Consider the following 7,662-nt stretch of genomic DNA (forward strand, 5'->3'; position numbering starts at 1 on the left):
CAGCTAGCTTCTGAGCTCCCTGTGGGGTTTGGACTAGCCATAGCTAAAACTGCATCATAGTCTAACTTCTCTCTTTTCTGGTCTGACTTCTTTCCTTTTTCTCCCAGGGGTGATGATCCTGAGACTCCCTAGGAATTTTTGCTATGCAAATCTGGGCCAGAATTGGCTTTCCAGGGAACCAAACTTGTGACACCTAGTAGAAACCTGAAATTGTTCCAAGAGAAACCAGCTGGTACTTTAACCTCAGGAGTTCAGAGAAGGGACCCTGAGACTCAGGCCCTAAGAAGAGGGTACTGCCCAGCAGGGTGTGCAATGATACTAATTCTAAAAATTTGAAAAAGGCCAGCACTGGATTCCATTGCTACTGGAACATAATTTGATAAGGTGCTAGTTACTTTCATGTTACTAAATCCAAAACAATTTTCCCATCCTCATTATTATCATTTGATCCTATTGACTGCTTTCTCTACAGTCATTTCTCCTGTTGACATTTGTAATGCCACATTTTCCTGATTTTTGGATTTTGGCATTTGAATTATTCCATTTATATACTTACTATTCTGGATTATCGGACTATATATGGATTATTATTGGATTATTTCACTTACATACAAAACGTCGTGACAGAAGCAAATCAGGGGTTACCTGGGAACAGAGATGGGGAGAGAAGGGAAAGAGAAATGCAAAAGCACAGCTAGTAACTGTGGGTTAATGGTTATGTTCATTATCTTGAGTGTAATAATGGATTCATGGGGTTAATATATGTCAAAACTTATCAAATTGTACACTTTTGATATGTGCACTTTACTGTGGGTCTATTATACCTCAATAAAGGTCTATTATACCTTTGAAGTTCCTCAAAGTCTGTCGCAGACCTCCTTCTCTCCCTTGGCATCTTTGTCTACACTCACTATCTATTTACAGATGATCCTTGTCTTCCCTACCCTATTGATGTCTATATTCAAGGTTTCTTCTCTAAGTTCTAGACCCATCTTCCCAACTGCCTCCATGGCATCCATGTTCAGGCATTAGTTCCTCTGAGGCAGAATGCATAGTTATCAGACCCAAGCCTGGTCCTCCTCCATTACTCCTTGTCTCAGGGAATGGTGTTGCTGAGCAGGTTCAAAACAGCAGAATCACTCTTAAATCCAGTCCATCCTCACTGATTTTTCTTCCTCAATATCTCTTGAGCATATCCACTTGTTTTTGTCAGCTTTTTCATTGCTGTGATCAAGAAGATTTTTCGAAGAGGAAAAGTTTATTTGGGGTTCATAAGTTTTAGAAGTCCCAGTCCATAGATGGCCGACTCCATTGCTCTGGGGAAAAGGTGAGGTGGAACATCATGGCAGAAGGGCATGGAGGAGGAAAGCAGCTCAGGACATGACAACCAGAAAGTAAAGAGAGTGACTAAGCTCAGCACACCAGGGACAATACATATACCCCTAAAGCATGCCTGCAGCAACCCACCTCCTCCAATCACACTCTACTTCCTACAATTACCACCAACTAATCCATTCAAGAGGATTAATGTACTGATGAGGTTAAGACTCTCATAACCCAATCATTTAACCTCTAAACTTTCTTGCATTTTCTCTCACATGAACTTTTGATGGTCACCTCATATCTAAGACATAGCACCACTTAACTTCTTTAGTTTCTATCCTGATGGACATTTAGGCTGTTTCTCACTGATTCACGATTATTAAAAAGTGCTATATTTACCATCCTACATATAACCTTTGTGCTCTTTTGGAAGAGTTTCTTTTCTTGGAGAGAGAAAAATCCCATACTTGACCAGATATTGCCAACTTGATTTTGAATTCATTTATCTCCCTGTAAAGAGCAATAGAAAATTTCTCTTTCCTCTCATGATTTGCAGCATGTTTTTTTTTTTAATTTAAGTGCTAATATCTGGACATAATAGAGATAGAATAACACAGAAGCTGTGTTCTAAACTTTGACAACTGTGTAGTACTTTAGAACTTTTGGGGTAAATTCTTCTATGTAACTAATTTCCACCTGAGAACAATGGCACCACCAGGTATGACTCTCAGTCTCAATTTGCAGAGAGTGAGGCTCACAGACATGACAACCTGTCCATCATCACTTGGTTTACCAAAAATACCAGCTCCTGGTACACAGTGGCATCAAACTCAGGTCTCAGCTCCTGTTTTTTTTTCTCATCTTGCAAGACTGAATCCCAAATGTCTGTGAATGAGCAATACCAAGAAGTCTCTTTTCTGCATCAGAGGTGTTTATATGGAGTCTTCTTTAGTACTGGTCTCAGTCCTTTCACTTTATAAGGACCAACTGCTGTGTTAGAAACTAGTGGCCAGTACTGTGGAGCTGGGGGCATCTCATGTGACCCACTCATTTGCAAATTGATTGGGAGTTGATGGTGGATCTCAAGGAAGCTTAGGGGCTATGGTTCATCCTTCCAGAGGAGACTCTTCCAGTGACACCCTCATGGTAATGATGTCAATTGTTCTTTCTTTAGAACTTTTCTCCAGCTCCTTTTGAGTTGGGCAGCAATGAAGCAGTTGCTTTGTATTCCTTACCTGCTTCGGGTATCAGAGGTGCTTCTGTCATTCTTCCTCAGAAAACTCAAGATGCTGATATGGATGCTGTGGTTGCCTGATAGATCCCCAAAGAACTTGATCTCCTGTCCATGTCCTTGACTGGATTGAGTCTGGGACAGCTCATATCCAATTACTGGTTACAGAGATCCAGTCCTCTTGCTGCAACTCAGGATGGTTCTGTAGGGCCATTTTAGCTCCCTGTGGGATTAAATGAAGCCTGTGCTCAACTGTATCACAGTTAACTTCTTTCCAATTCTATGCATTTGCACCCTCTTCCCCAGCAGATGGTGGTATTGAGAATAGTCCTCAGTAGCCTTCCTGCACACAGATCTCCCAGTGTTTGCTCCCCAGGAAAGACAACTTGTCATTTCTCACATTCAGTTATAATAAGCAAGTTGTTGCTGTCCTTCGGGGTCCATCTCCAGTCCCTCTTGATTGGGCCCTTCCATACCTAGAAGGGACCTGCCTAATGCTTGTCTTCCTAGGCTAAGATTAATCCCACAGGACCAGGGCACAGAGTGAGGCTGCCACTGGTGTCTGAGATGGATATTATTGTGGAAGACACTTGCTCCCTTATCCACCTCAATCAGCAACAGCAATTAAAACTGTTTTTCAGTTCAGATTCATGGCTCTGGAAATGTAGCCAAATGACAAAGTCTATACTAGAAACCTACTGATTTACTCCCCTCCCGGTTGCATTTCTTCCTCTACTATGGTTGGTTGCATTAGTTAGCTCTTGCTGTATAACAAAACAAACTCAATGGTTTAAAACAACAATTTGTTATTTCTCATGACACTGCAGGATAGGAATGTGGGTTAGGTTCAGCTGGGTGGTCCTGGCCCAGGCTGTGCTCTGCTGTTGTTTCCTGGAATAGATGAAACAGCTAGATTCACTCCACATGGTTACTCACTCTCCTGGACTTGATAACATGGTGGTAGACGTGCTCCCAGAATGGCCATTTTTGCATTCAACCACATCCACCATTTCAGTGAGGTGGATTAGCCATCTTCCTTATTAACCTACTCACCTTTCTAAACCTGAATTTTCACCTCAATATTTGTGGTAAAGGGATAGAGACTATGCCAGTTTCCTTTCTCTGTATTTAGGGAAAAAAAATCACTCATAAATCATCTCTTTACTCAGCAAATATGAATGAGTGCTCCTCACGAGCCAGTGAGTATACCAGACCCTAAGAAGACAACAATGTATATGGCAACAGCGTCTACCATCAAGAAGATCAGTCCTGGCTGGGAGCAGATCCTTAAACTGATAATTAAATGCAATGTATTGAAGGAAGTGATGATCATGAATACAGAGTTTCACATATATTATAATTAATAGTACTTGTTTAAGCTCACATAGGAGGAGGAGTAGGGCACTGTGCTAGGTCTTTGAAATTTTCTCAATTGTTTTACAAACAACCTCATGGTACAGGAACTTTATTCCATTCCAGCACCTCTTCTCTGAAGGACTATAGCAAAAATTTGATCATGTCTTCTGCTTTTGGCTTTCCATTACATTTAGAACATAACCAAACTCACTGTGACCTGTGACAGCAGAGTGCTCTGGCTCTTTCTACCATGCCGATTTCATCTCCCACCTTCCCATGGCTAGACCTGCTTCAGTCACACAGATGCTTCTGTGGCTTCTCCACCTTTGGAGGCCTTGTACTGGTTGTTGCTTCTCTAGAATGATTTTCCTCTAGCTCTTAGAAGTCTCAGCTCATGTTACCTCTGTAGAGGGTCACCTCCCTCAGACACTCTCCCATCCCCTTATTTCATTCCCTCAGGGTGTTCCTTGCTGTTGGAAATGATCTTACTTGGTTTATTCTATTTGTCTGCTGACCCACCCCCAACATGTAATCTCCACGAGGGCAGGAATCTTCTCTATTTTGTTCCTCTGTATCACCAATGGCTAAAACAGTGCCTAGAAAAATTTAGGGCCACAATAAATATTTCTCTTGTGCATGAAGAAATCCCCTGTTTACTGATGAGGCTTTAAGTCACACAGGTTGTACATAGCAGAGTTGAAATCTGAACCCATGATTACCAAAGGCCATGGATTTTCCCATCATGCCATCCTGCTTAGGGAACTTAGAGAAGCTCTTCTCTCCCTTTGTCTGCATACTGATCCCAAGTTTTATGACCTTGCTGTTGTCCCAGTGTGGATCGCCATGGTCACCCCACTGTGGCAGTCACTAATGGCTGAGTTGCTATCAGACAGCATGTTCATTGTTGGTTTAAATTTACAGAATGAATACTTTTTCATATTTCTTCTATTGGAGTGCATTGATAAGTCCTTAATATCCTTTTCTTTTTCCCTTAAAAACTCTCATTAAACCGTGGGCATATCTTACAGTGAGGATATGCTAGAATCTGGGAATTGCAGTGAAAGTTTTATAATTGTTTTCCAGAAAGCAGAGGTACTTGGGATAAATAGTGGAAATTTTTCTCTTTCTTTTGGGTTGTATTCTTTCTGTTTTACACAGATGCCGTACAGAGTAGCATCAGACATTTATGTTGTCATTAATGGTATATTGTTTTTCTCCTTGTCTATCTTCCTGATAGAATTGTGGAATCGAATAATATCAGAACATAAAGATATATCTAGATTTGGTCTGACAAGTTTCATATCACTGAATATACTTGGAGAAGAAAATTTGACCTTAGGAGAAATTCAGCTGCTATTACAAGAACCATTCAGCACAGAGAAAATGATGTGTCTTCTATTGTGGTACCCATGTAATTTATGTCAACAGAAAGCCAATAACTTCATCATGATCAGAAAGTAAATTTCACTTGAGAGATCTTGGTCTCTCCTGATAGAAGAGAGCAAGCTGTAAATATTCTTTGCTCCAACTTCCCAAATAAACTTTGGTGGGAGGTGGGGGGAGGGAAAGACTGATGTCTCCCTGATGGATCTAATTTTCTGTCAACTATCACCAAAGGTTCTTGGTCATTTGGCAGCAAGAGATTTTTGCAGGACCATTACAGAGGTAACTCTGGAAACAGAAAGTATGGTTTTAATAGGCATTCTTCCTAAAACTAGGATTCATTTTATAAATTGATAGATTTCTCTAGCAAATGTAGATTCATCCAGTCCCAATGTAACATTTTGCCTAATTAACACTTTGACCTTGGTTTCTCTATCTGGATGTAGCAGGTATAAATGTTAGTCTGAAGCCATAGGGGTGAAAGAGTTATTGCATAATTTTATTTTATATCAATTTAATTTTGTTTTTACTATGTAACCCCATCCTACTTGCTGGTGGGTGGTGAGCTCAGCTGTCACTTCACATTGGACATTTTGTAAAGTGCTAAGTCATGGGACGCATCCTTCAGTCCTCAGTTCCCATGGGGTTCTTGATGACGCACCCATTGTCTCAGTCCAGTGGCTCCCTGCTGCTTCCTTGTCACTCTAGAATCTTCTGTAGGACTGCCTGGAGGCCTGTCTTCCCTGTCACACTAATTATTCCTCCTCAGGTCCTGACTCTTCTCTGGGTCTTCATTTGTATCAGTGGAGCTCTGGAGCTTGAGGAATTTATTCATTTTCTCTCTCTAGTTCCTTGAGCCAGGAAGACTCTCTTTGTTTAGGTTGTGGGGGGTAGAGAACCCTTTCTTTCTTTTTCTCTCTGTACATTCTTTTCTCTCTTCCTAAACCCTCCACACATTTCTACATACTTCCCTGGGCAAGGCTGGGATTAAAGTGCAGTCAATGAGGTAGACTCCTCAGCCACTACATTTAAGAATGTGTCTTAAAAATCAAGAACTTTCTATTTGGTATTTATTTTGATTTTTAAGACTCTTGCATGAAAAGATTACTTACCTTTCTTACTGAGTGTTTTGGGGACTCCTTGAATTTTGAAGACAAGAAGAGTGCCTCACTCATCTCACACTAATTTCAGGTATGGATTCTGGAAACAAACAGTTGATTCTGTGACTTATTCCTCTTTTCTGTCTTGCCATGTACTCTGAGAACTATCTTGAAGGAGGAAAAGGAGGGAGAAATTCAGGGAGGGCAAACCATAAGTTACCATCTCAATACCTTATCCAGCCACCGGTCGAATGAGAGGCTTCCAGTCCTCGGAGTCCATCTCAAAGGTTTATTGCAGCTCTCATATCCGGGCTCCTACTCCCAGGGAAAGGATGAGGTGCCTCTGGTATCTGAGACGGATATTATTGTGGAAGACACTTGCTCCCTTATCCACCTCAATCAGCAACAGCAATTAAAACTGTTTTTCAGTTCAGATTCATGGCTCTGGAAATGTAGCCAAACGACAAAGTCTATACTAGAAAAATCACAACAGAAACGAAGGTGGCCCCTGAGCCACTGGGCCTCTTAGTTTCATTGATCCTCATTCCTCTGAGACTCCATTCCTCATTTTCTGCTTGTGACCCCGGGCAGTTCTGCATTTTTGCACTCATTAAGAAACAAAACCTAAAGCACTTTTTCCCCCACAACAGCCTCCATTTCCCAAAATGAGATCAGTGAAGTTTGATTCTATTTTCATAAAAGGCTCAACTTCTGCCCAATGGCGCCAGCCTAGCACTATTATTTTAGGAGGGGAGCGAAGTCTTCAAACCTGAGGGTGAGTCCTTTAATTCTGTTCCTCTCTTAAAACTTCCCTTTAGGGGTAAAAAAAATCAACATCAGGAAACAAGCTGAGGTTGCGGGGTCGGAGGAGCTGCGCCCTGGCCTGGAATCAGGGGGCCTGCGCCTCTGTACCTGCGAGGTCCAAGGTGCCTGGTCGGACTCTTTCAGAGCTCCTGAAACTCCTTCAAGGGCTGAACATCACTTTTTTCTTTCCTTTGTCTGTTCTTTTTGAAAATAAACGGAAGCACCGTGGGACATTCTGTTCCACGTCTGCAGCTCCTCCGTCTCCTCAGGAAGCTCTCCTGCGCAGGCCTCCCTTCTCCTGCCTTCCGTGTGCTTCCCAGGGACTGGAGGCCGCTTTCCCTTGGTTCATTTTCCCAGGCTGTGCTCTCCTGGCTAGTTTGCACCTGTGGCAAATAGAGCAGCTCCAGTAGCCCTGGCTCCCCCCCTCCCCCCACACGCCTCCTCTTATGTCTGCTTTGTTCTTTT

The sequence above is a fragment of the Sciurus carolinensis genome, chromosome 17 (assembly GCF_902686445.1).
Source record: "Sciurus carolinensis chromosome 17, mSciCar1.2, whole genome shotgun sequence".
NCBI lineage: Eukaryota > Metazoa > Chordata > Mammalia > Rodentia > Sciuridae > Sciurus > Sciurus carolinensis.